This window comes from Pseudonaja textilis, chromosome 2, assembly GCF_049901715.1.
Source record: "Pseudonaja textilis isolate UNSWEBS1 chromosome 2, rPseTex1.2, whole genome shotgun sequence".
Lineage (NCBI taxonomy): Eukaryota > Metazoa > Chordata > Lepidosauria > Squamata > Elapidae > Pseudonaja > Pseudonaja textilis.
Genome location: NC_141991.1, coordinates 89483940 through 89495356, shown reverse-complemented (window position 1 = coordinate 89495356; position 11417 = coordinate 89483940).

The following is an 11417-nucleotide window of genomic DNA, read 5'->3' as shown; positions in this document are numbered from 1 at the left end:
TTAGTGGGAATGGATAGAAGAAATGCCTGACCTTTTTTTCAGATTATGTAATCACTGTGATGCATCCCCATGTAATACTTTCTACCCAGGGGAAGATAAACTCTATCATTTGCAGAACTAAATTGCTGCTGGAGCTTAATGCCAGTCAGGTGGCCATCCCTTAAAAATTCAGGCTGCATTTAAGGGGCCTCCTCCTGCTCAGGATTTAGCAACACTTGTGCCAAGGAATCTCAGATATATGCTTCATAAAGCAATTAAGTTAGTGACAGCAGCAGCATGTGATTTCCTGTTTTATCTAAATACCCACTGCTAGGATGCCCTCTAGAATGAAGATAACAGGAACAAAGACAAATGCTCTTTTGCCTGTTTGATCATGGATTGTGCATCAGAAAGGCTTACAAAGGAGGAACCCCTCTGTACCTATTTGAATATTTAGCTTGTACTACAGTTTAACGACTAGCAATAGCACTTATATACTGCTTGACAGTGCTTTACAGCTCTGTCTAAGCAGTTTACAAGAGTCAGCCTATTGCCCCCAACAATTTGGATTCTCATTTTACCAGCCTCAGAAGGATGGAAGACTGAGTCAACCTTGAGCTGGTGAGATTCATACTGCCAAATTGCAGGCAACTGGCAATTGCAGAAATAACCTGTAGTACTGCACTCTAACCATTGTGCCACTTTGGCTCTTAGTCGTCTATATATCGGCCAGAAAGCCAAATTGTAGAGTTTTTTTCTACGTAGAAGTAGTCCTCAAGATATGACCACACTTGGGATTAGTATATCTCCTCCATGCTGCTGCGAGAGCCCAGGATGGGTATGACTCCTCCTGATGACATCATCAAGCTGGGTCCGTCTAGTATAAAAGTAGCAGCCTGTGGAAGAAATCCCCCAGCTTTGACTCAGCTTCTTTCGATAACCATAAGCTGGTGTCTCTGAAAGCAGTTTAGTTAGCAGCAAAAGCGAAAGCTCCACTCTCCTGCAATGGCGAGGACAGTCTTCCCTCAGGGATTTCGGCTGCCACGATCGTAAAGATTGCATCGGCGATAACAGCGCCTCTCAGCTGATCGTAAATTTTCACTTTATTGCCAATTTCGCTGTTCAGGGCTGTTTGCAGCCTAAGGAGTGATTTAACCCCTGCATAGCCTGTAGCTCTTGTGAGCGGCCAATTCGGAGACTTCTTCTTCAACTGCACGTGGTGAGTGGCCATTTTGAAAGCTTCTTCTTCTAAAGAAAGTAGCGACCAGCCATTTTAGGTGGCATCATCTCCCAAAGGCCAGCTTCTACTATTCATAAGCTCCTATTCAGGCTACTGCACAGACAACAAATAGTGAGGATCGCTTCCAGCACCTTTGTGTGTTTATGCATACTATGGATCAAGACAAGGCCCACACAGAGCCTTCAGGCCTGATCTCTCAAGGCCCCCAAGCTGGCAAAAGAAAGAGAAGGAGACAACGCTCCTAGTCTGTTCAAAGGGAGGTGGCGGCCAAGATTAGGGGCAAAGCTTTGGGCCCTAAGAAAACATCCCAGGCCAAATTAAAGGCAGAGAAATGAAGACATGCGGCCTTAGAAAGGCAGTTCAACAAAACTATTGAGCAAATGAGGGGGTCAACTACAACAGGCTTTCCAACCAGCCAATCCTCTAGTTGTTCAGCCAGCCACTTCTAGGGAGAAGGAAGATACCTCAGCTCCTCTTAGCCACCTCCAATCCTGGTCCCCAGAGCAACCTGAAATCTAACCAGGACCTCAAGATTTGAGCAGGTCAGGTCCCAACTTTGCCCAGACCCCTTGGGATCTTTCTTCATCTATCCCATTCGTGGCCCAAAACAGCTCTCGATGAAGACCAGAGGCCACTTTTACTCCAACAACAGCAGGTCTTTGGCCCCCAGATCCTCCATTGAGTGGCAGATCTTCTGACATCAACAAAGTAGTCCCCTTAGCCATCAGACAAGGTCTGGCAGAAGGGCTTCAACAGATCTTCAGGCCTTCAGACAGACCTCAGCCTTCCTTCCCGGCTTTTCCTCTAGCGCAGATTCCCCAAAGGGGACTACCTCGCCATGTAGAACAAAGGGTCCATCTTACTTATACAGAAGGAATGGCCCTCACTCAGGGAGAGTATGAGGAATCATCTGAGCGCAGCCCCTCCCCTGATCCTGCCTGGAAGGGGGAGAAATCTGAAACCCCAACCTCTCAGAAGAAGAGGAAGATCTGAGGCCTGATCAGCCTCCTTCAGCTTCTGTATTCAAATCTGCTTTATTCAAACCTCTCCTACACAAGGCACTGGTAACAGCCCAGTTGTCAGCACAGGAAATTGCCCCCGAGCCTCAAGTGGTACAATCAGGGCATGGTGATTCCCTCTTCTCCAAACCCAATGTTCATTCGGAGGTCCTTCCTTCCCCCATCATCTTTCTTGACTTAGTCAAGGAACAATTTGCCTTCCCCACTGCAGGCCCCCACCCATCATCCCAAGATAGGCAGTTCTACAAGATATTAGCTATGGTTCTGGCAGTTCCCCCAGTACATGCCCCAGTTGTGGCCTCCTTCTCCTCAAGCACTCCAACTGAGCCTGAGGATGTACTAAAGGCAGAGGACAAACGCTCCGAACAAACACTGAAGCGTTACCATCAAGCCTCGGCTTGGGCCATCTGGGCCTCGACTGCTGCATCATTTTTTACAAGGTGCATCATTTTTTACATCCACTGGCTACACCAACTTCAAGGCCGCATACCTCCATCAGACTGTAGGTCACATCAAGATCTCAATAAGATCATAGCATCAGCAGAGTTCTCAGCGGACGCCACCCTCAACGCTGTCAAGTTCTCTTCCATGGCCAGGGCATCATCAGTGGCAGCTAGGAGACTGCTATGGCGACAAAATTGGCAAGCGGAGCCTCGACGAAAGTGGAAACTAGCTTCTGCCCCATGCACCAGTGAGAAGCTGTTTGGAGATGCCCTTGACCCATTTGTTGTTGAAACAAAAGACAAAAGAAAAGTCCTTTCATCAACAGGAAAGAGGGTAGACTTCCGCCCTACCCCATACCGGCCTCACTCATTCAGGCCCGAAAACGCTTCTCGCTTCTCCAGACCTCAGAGAGCGTATTCTCATTGTCAAGATCAATGCCATGAGGCTACCGGCAGACAACAAGCTGCGGGTAAACGGCCCTTTCTGGGGGAGGGGGTTGCTCCTTCTGTCGCTCTAAATAGTCTCTAGTTCTCCCCTCCCATCAGAGGTCATTTGGCCTCCTTTGCTTTCAGATGGGAGGAGTCAGTGACAGACACCTGGGTACTCAATACAGTAAGGTCGGAGTTACCATTAGAATTTCTATCACCACCCGCAGAAAAATTTCTACTCTGTCCCATTTCCTGGGACAGTTCACAAAGGGCACTAAAGGAATTGGCCATTAGTCACCTGGTCAATATAAGGGCCATTCAACAAGTCCCATGGAGGAGAATGGGCACTGGTAAATTTACCTAAGAATGCCCTTTCTATCTATGCTACTAGAGAGCCCAGCCCCTCCCTTGTTGCGTCTGGATTGTGGCGGGGTATGTTATGGTTCATGATTCTGTTTTGGCTTTCAGGGACACTCACTAAAGTCTGTCAAGTATCTTTGCCAAAACTGGGGGGTTTCTCCCACAGGGTGCTACTTTTATACTAGACAGACCCAGCTTGATGATGTCATCAGGAGAAGTCATACCCATCCTGGGCAGCATAGATAGAAAGGACGTTCTCAGATAAATTTACCAACGCCCATTCTATTGCTGACCAAGGTAATTGTTAAACAAGATATGTACAATTTTACAACCTTATTTTTCATGGCTGTTAAACGAATCACTGCAGTCATTTAGTGACTCACAGGGTTGTGAAGTAAATCCATTTTTCCCCATTGACTTTCTTTGTTGGAAGCCAGGGAAGATCACAAATGGCAATTACATGACCACAGGATGCTGCAAGCATGGTAAATACATCTTGGTTGCCAAGCACCCAAATTTTGATCAAATGATGTGGGATGTCATAAATGTAAGGACTGGTTAATTTTTTCAGTGTTGTTATAATTTTGAATGGGTGCTAAATAAATAATTGTACTTCAAGGACTATCTGTAAGTATAATTTCTGTGGGAGTTTACAATCACTTAAGTGTTGTGGTTAGCCAGCAGCAGGTGCAGATGGCTGAGGAGAGCGAGGACTCAGATGAGGGGCCAGGACCATTAGGGAGTGGATTGCTGCCTTCAGAGATTGTGGGGGCTGGCAGCAGCAATGAGGAGGTTCCCGAGGAGCCTGTGCAAGTGCACGTGCACACAGGGCTGCTCACAGGAAAGAGCAGCTGCAGTAGCACGGGTGACTGAGGAGTAAGGCTGCAAGGTAATGGCCTCTCCTTCAAGAAGATAAAAGCCAGCTGTGAATCGGACGTTCTTTGCCAGAAGCAAAGACATTTTGAAATTCGAGCCTTGTGGACATTGCAATATCTTAAGTTGGGTTTTGAAGAATCTTGTGTTGTAAAATATCTCTAGGTAATCTTATCTGCTATTCTTGGCAGCCTCGCATAGTTTTGGTGAGGTTTGGGCTTATCAAAGTTAATTAGTTTGCAGCAGCCTTTTAACTGGGGATTCATAAGAATCCTTAAAAGGTTTCTGTTCCCTTTGGTTCGTGTTTGTTCTATTGGAAAAGGGTTTGGGTCAGAACATTAAGGCTATATAGCAATAGCAATAGCACTTAGATTATATACCATTCCATAATGCTTTGCAGCACTCTCTGAACAGTTTACAATGTCAGCATGTTGTTCCCAACAATTTGGGTCCTCATTTTACCAACCTCGCAAGGTGTCCTTGGTCTTGATCTGTGCACTGTGTTTTAAGAGGGACCGGAAGACTTTTTTTGCTGCAGCAGATCTGGGAACTTTGAATTTGTTATTCTTGGCTTGGAGGGGAAAAAAAATCATTTTGATAGATTAGAAAGTTGTCTTGTGCTTAAGACAGCAGAGAGAAATTCTCTTTATTCCAGGATGTAGAACCAGAAACACGATGTAGAAATGAACCTATCTCCTAGAAAGAAGTGATTGATGATCAGATAAATACTTTTTAGGAAACTCTCCAGAAGTTGAAAGGCTTAATCATAAGCTAGAACACCATCTGTCAAGAAAGTTGGTTTTGCCTTGGGCATTGCAGGGCATTTAACTGAGGTCCTGTCTGGATTATCTCCATAGTCCTTTTTAAATTTTCTGATTCTAATATCAATTTAAATACGCCAATACACAAAAGAAATCTCTGTTTTTGTAAGTTGTTGCTGGTAACCAATGACATTATTACTTTTCCACATTTAAAAAAAAAATTCTTAAAATAGTTTGTAAGTAGCATAATGTCTGGGTTTGCTTCTTTTCTTGATGCACTTTAAAAAAAAAATTGGTAAGAGGATAAAATGCATACTTCAGGCCACAAATCTGTGGCAAACAGTGGAAGGCTCTTTGGAAGCAAATGTAGTCTTCAGAACCTTGCTTACAAAGAGGTGCAGAGCTGTTCAGTGACCTGATTTACCAGCTGGCACTTCTGATCTGAGTACTTAAGATGCTAGGAGATGCAGGCAAGATGCAGGAGATGCAATCTGAGAAACACAACTCTTTTCTTTTTTTGTACCATCAGCACTACCGGAGCTTCAAATTGTCTCTCCAGCTAGCATTACTGGTTCTGAATTGAAGCAGGAGATGAAATTAGCTCTTAACTAGCTTGACATTTGTGTGTTTTCTTTACCTCCCTTTTGTGCAGTTTTCACTGGGCATTCTAAGTATTGTTGGAAGAAATATACATCTGGTTCCGTTCCAAGCTGGGAGAAAGACACTGGAAACATGGAGGCTGACTGGAAAGATGGTTTAATGGTGAACAGGACCATCTGCATTTATGGTTCTGACAAAATGGAGTTGAGAGTGGAGTTTTTTATACCTTCTTTGAGCTTTGTATTTGAGCTTCCTGTTACTGTGCAAGAACATGTATTCTATTGGCTGTTGTCAGATTGCTATGGGGGTCATGTAGGGGCTGTGTTGGGGTCATAGTTGGCTCTATAGGCAAAAGAGGAAATGCAAATCCTAGGTGCTTGTCTGAGCTAATTTGGTTGAAGTTTGGACTGCTCTTGAGGTGGTGCAATGAAGGAACTTATGTTCTGAAAGGGAGTTGAGCAATTCCTATTGTGCCTTAATGACTTTTGCCCTGTGATGGATCTTGAGTGAGAGGCTGCTTTTAATTCTACTATTCTGCCTTGTTCCAAAATATCCTGTTTTGAATGGGTTACCATATCTGCATTTCTAAATGCTGCCTCCTCAGTTTCTGCTTGGCAGCAGAGAGACCGGGGCTGCTTCCTGCCTCTAAAAATAATGTTACTCCATTTCTCATTTAGGGAAATATAATATTCTTCCTTTTTAAATATTCCTCAAAATATTTCATTCTTCTAGGAGGAGGGGGGTCTTCCCACAGCATTCATCAGCACTTGGTTTATTGGATTGATGGCGGAAGGAAGACCAACATATTTTCACCTGCCAGTCACTTGCAGATTATTATGGAAGTGCAAATAATGTTGAGATGAAGGTTGTTTGGTGTTGCTATGCAGACCCCAAATTTATTTAATACGTCACATTCATTGTTGCTTTTCATAGCACATGTTATCTTGAACGAGTAATTTAAGCACTCTTCTTTAAGCATCCCCTTTACAAAATGGAAATAGAATGCCATGCAGTATAGCAAAAGAAAGAGAATATTCAAAAATAAATGAGTAGATGTATCAATGCTCTAGTAGCTTGCTCCAGGGTTACAGCTGACTGAAAATGGCACTTTTACTGGTTGATGTAGCCTTTTATTGCCTGCTTGCCATTAGAACTTGAAAATGATGTCTCTGCAAAGTGATTTTTAATCTTTCAGTTACCATGTGATCAGAGCCAGGTGGAATGAAAAACCTGTGAGAGTCTTCTCTTTGTGATATAACTTTTTATGGTCACTGTGCTTCATGTTAAATCTACTCTATAGTCCTGGATGCCAGCAGCCTTATGTAGCTAAATTATATTTGCCAACTGCATGACATTCGACTGAGAAAATAGAAATCCTTAGACATCCTAGTAAAAAGGTAAAGGTTGCCCTGTCACTCATGTGTGACTCTAGGGCCTGGTGTTCATCTCTGTTTCTTGGCCAAGGGATCAATTATTTTTTACAAATACAAATTTTACAGCGGCAATTACAAATCCTGGTATCAATTAGGTTTTTTTTAAAGCTTTTTCAGTATAATTTCAGGAAATACATTCTGGTCATGCTGTCTTTTATTCACAGTGTTGGTTGGAACATGAAAATGGACAACAGAGCAAGGTACCCCAATATAGCAATAATAGCTTTAATCAATTATTAAATTGATTAAATGGGTCTTGGCTTTTCATTCATTCTGAGACTGAAAAAAGCTAAAAGAAAACATTGCAGGCTCTCTTTATCTACCAGTTCTAGGCATCCTTTGTATTATGCTCCAAATGATCTCAAAGCTTCTGGGCTTTTTAATTCACTTTGCATTTTTATTTTTTTTCCTCTGAAAGTCAAAGAAAAACCTGGCAGCTTTATTTTGCATATTTTATGGGATGGCTTTCAAGATCTGGGGAGAACTTTTGCTTTGGGCTCATATAGTTGTACTAATAAATTGTTTAATGGCTTTTTCATAGTGAGAACTCTCTTTACCAAATTATTCTGCTTATTACTTTCTATATTGTTGATCCTGCTGTCAGTAAGTAGATTTGGAAAGGTCAGCTTTAATTATAAATTAAACCTTTTAAAATGCTGTTCGGTTTTTCAGTGAACTCGGCTTGATTTGGGATATATTATTTAATTTAATAGTGGCCCAGATTGGGTTTTGTAATATTTGAACCTTTCTTGATAACTCTAGAGCTCACTGACCTTGATGGCACTGCAGATCTAGAAAACTTTGTAAAATTTATTTTCCAACTCTCAACAGAAAATCAATTTTCTTGGATTAATTAGAATTAGACTAATGGAGAGGACAAACACACACCCAATTTCATATTTCCTAAATAAGCAAGAACCAAATCAGGCTCTGAATTTCTGATTTAATATATGATTAAAGTGATAATCTTGCTAATACTATTCTATTGGAGAATCATTTGGAGATTATTCCCTCTATTAAAAAAATAGAATAATTACACCCATTGTCAGATACCTGCTAATCAAACAATAGATACAATATTGACAGCAGAAATTAATGAAGAATATTATAAACCATCCATGGTAGCAGTGTAAAATTTAAATGCATCCAGTCTAAGCTGTGTGCTTTTTTGCCTAGTGTGTGTAATGGTAAAGTCATATTATATTCAGTAAGATCTTGCCTAAGTCTGAATTAAAGTCAGTAATTAATATTTTTATGAAAAAAAGAAGGTAACTGAATTGTGGAGAGTGTTCCATGAATGCCATCAATATACTGGACTGTTAAATTTGGGACAACCATGGAAAAAGAGAAATCCTGAGAAAGATTAAGAAAAAAAAGGCATTGATTTAATAACTAGACAAATCATTGTTTTAAGCTACCTAGAGTACACTGAAGCAAACAACATACAAATAGTTATATTAAATACAAAGTAAATACATTTGCAAAGAAAAGGAAGAGCAGCTTATAAATAAGTCTACGGTAGCACCTTTCCTTCCTTCCTTCCTCCCTCGCTCTCTCGAACAGAGCTTTGCTTCAGAGCTGTGTTGACAGCTAAAGAGATAGAAAGGTCTGTTCAATATATGGAGCTTATCAGTGCATTATGGGCAAGGACTATCATTTGAGTTAACCTTTAATTGGATTTTGGGTTTCTGCTGCTGAATTTATAGTGATAACTAATGCAAAGTGAGAATGGGGAAATACGTTTTGCAACTGCCCTGTGACATGTTCCTATAGCTTTCAGCAACTTTCAGTCAACTGTTGCACATAATGGCCATCCACAACATCAACAGGATCTTTACTTCAAGATATTCACTCCATCTGGTATGCATACACAGGACTAATGCACGCACAGGACTAATGGCTATCTTGCTTGGTATTGTGAAACAGGAGATAAATTGGACAGATTTTGTTAAATTCTAATAAGGTTCCTTGTAGTAGAGTCTACCAAAGACATCCCTACCAAAAGAGTAAGGAGCAATAATTGCTTAGCATCACCCCAACTAGGCCTATCTTGTTTTCGTGTTTCCAATATGTAGTCCACATATTGTAAAAGTGGCAAAGTTGGAAAACGCTTATATAGATTGGGAATCTTTTCATAACTGAGGTTATTATTATATAAATATCCCATATAACCACCTATAAAAACACCATTGAGATTTGCCTAGATAGGTATCAAAGGAACAGTTGAAGAAATGCCCTTAGATACTTATATATCCATGTCATGCACAATAAATTCCATTTTGTCCTTTAAAATGGGAATTGCGACACTTTTGGAAGAGTTTCAGCAGCTGGATATATCCAAGACTGTGACACAGGAGAAAAGATTCCATGGTGTGCCATTAGAAAACTAAAAACAAAAACAAAAAACCAAACATTTTTGGCAGCTTTAGCTGCCCTTAACTGAGTTCACAGTCTTAAATACTGTATATTTCACAATGATTAAGTCCCCTTAAGTAAGGTTGCCTGGATTTACAGGTAGAACTATAAATTATATCTCACTAATATAAATTTAGTTTGATGTAGTGACTAAGGCATCAGGCTGAGTGTTGCGGTGGTCTAGAAGTGGAATTATCGCTTCACAGTCAGGAGGCTGTGAGTTCAATCCTAGATAGAGCAGATATTTCTCTCTCTGGGCACAAGGAGACTATATCTGCTGAACAAACACATTGGTGACAGGAAAGGCATCCAGCCAGGAAACACTCAGCTTCATTCTGTTGCCCAGACTCCACCCCACAAGGGATGATGGGATCATTAAAAGAAAGATTAAGGCATCAGGCTAGAAACCAGGACACTGAGTTCTAGTTCCACCTTGGGCATGAAGGCAGCTGGGTGACCTTGGGCCAGTCCCTCTCTCTCAACCTAGGAAGAAGGCAAAGGCAAACCACTTCTGAAAAACTTTGTCAAGAATATTTCAGGGACATCTCCAGGTAGCCTCTGTATCAGTATACTCATTCTTTTTTTTTTTTAACCCAACGAGACCATAAGAAGTGGAGAAGTATTGAAATAGGGTCCAGTTATTATCATTATTTTAAAAGATAGAATAATGCATCTCATTTGTTATTGTTGTTAGTTGCGAAGTCAAGTCTGACCCATCATGACCCCATGGACAATGTTCCTCCAGGCCTTCCTGTCCTCTGCCATCTTCTGGAAACCATATAAGCTCACACCTACTGCTTCAGTGAATAAACAAAGTATGATCTCAATTAGATCAAGTCTGAAAGGCTTTGCCAGAATCGAATGGTGATAAACACAGGTTTATAGCTTTATAGAAAGGCCAAAAGGCCTACATACAAAAAAAAGGGTAGAATAGCTTCCCATTAGAGGAAACTTTAAGAGTTATAGAATATACAAAGCAAATGTGAATGGTTGCTAGGGAACACTGGCCATAGTTATTTAATTTTTTTTGTGGTTATGCTTCTGACTTTTTGTAATCCAATGGATGACAGTTCATAAGAATTGTCTTCTCAATAGATGTGTCTTTCTGTTCTTAAAAACACATGCATATCAGATAAACACCTCGGCAATTTAACCAATATATTTTATGCTGCAGATAGACATTTCAGAATAAGAATTTTTTCAAGAGATTTGTGAATGCTCCATATACAGTCTGTCCAGAACTTCTCAAACAGCTTCTTCAAGATTTATTTATTTCACAACAACCAGATTAATGGAATCTCAAAACACCCAATATGTTTTGGTCTCCTCAAAAATATCGCATGGTAGAAAAATAGGTGTGTGCAACTAACAGAGCTTCTATCAAAAGAATGAATTGGGTGTTAGGATGTGACTATGCAAGCTCTCCCCCATATATACTTTTCTGCAATGTCACAATGGAAGTTCAGAACTGGGAGATTTTATATTGAGTTTGCTGCAACTCACATGTCATAATTTCTCCCGCTTCCTGCCTCATAAACACCCATGGCCATAATGGTACATTTTGCACATTTCTACAATTTAACCCTTTGCTTGCCAGCACAATGTGTTTTACTGCAATTTCTAATAATTATTTTGATGTTTTAAGTATTAAGTCCTTCTGTTAATGCTTCAGTACTAAGTTAACTTTCATTTGTGTTGGTTTAACAAAAGCAACACAAATCCTTGTTTTAACTTTTTGTTGGTTTATAATTACACACACACATACACAAATGAAAGTGCTTTACTTTGTGATCTCTATAAGTGATTTTAGATTTGTATAGGGATTTCAGTATCAAATAAGTACTGATGCTTGGCAACATCTGTCT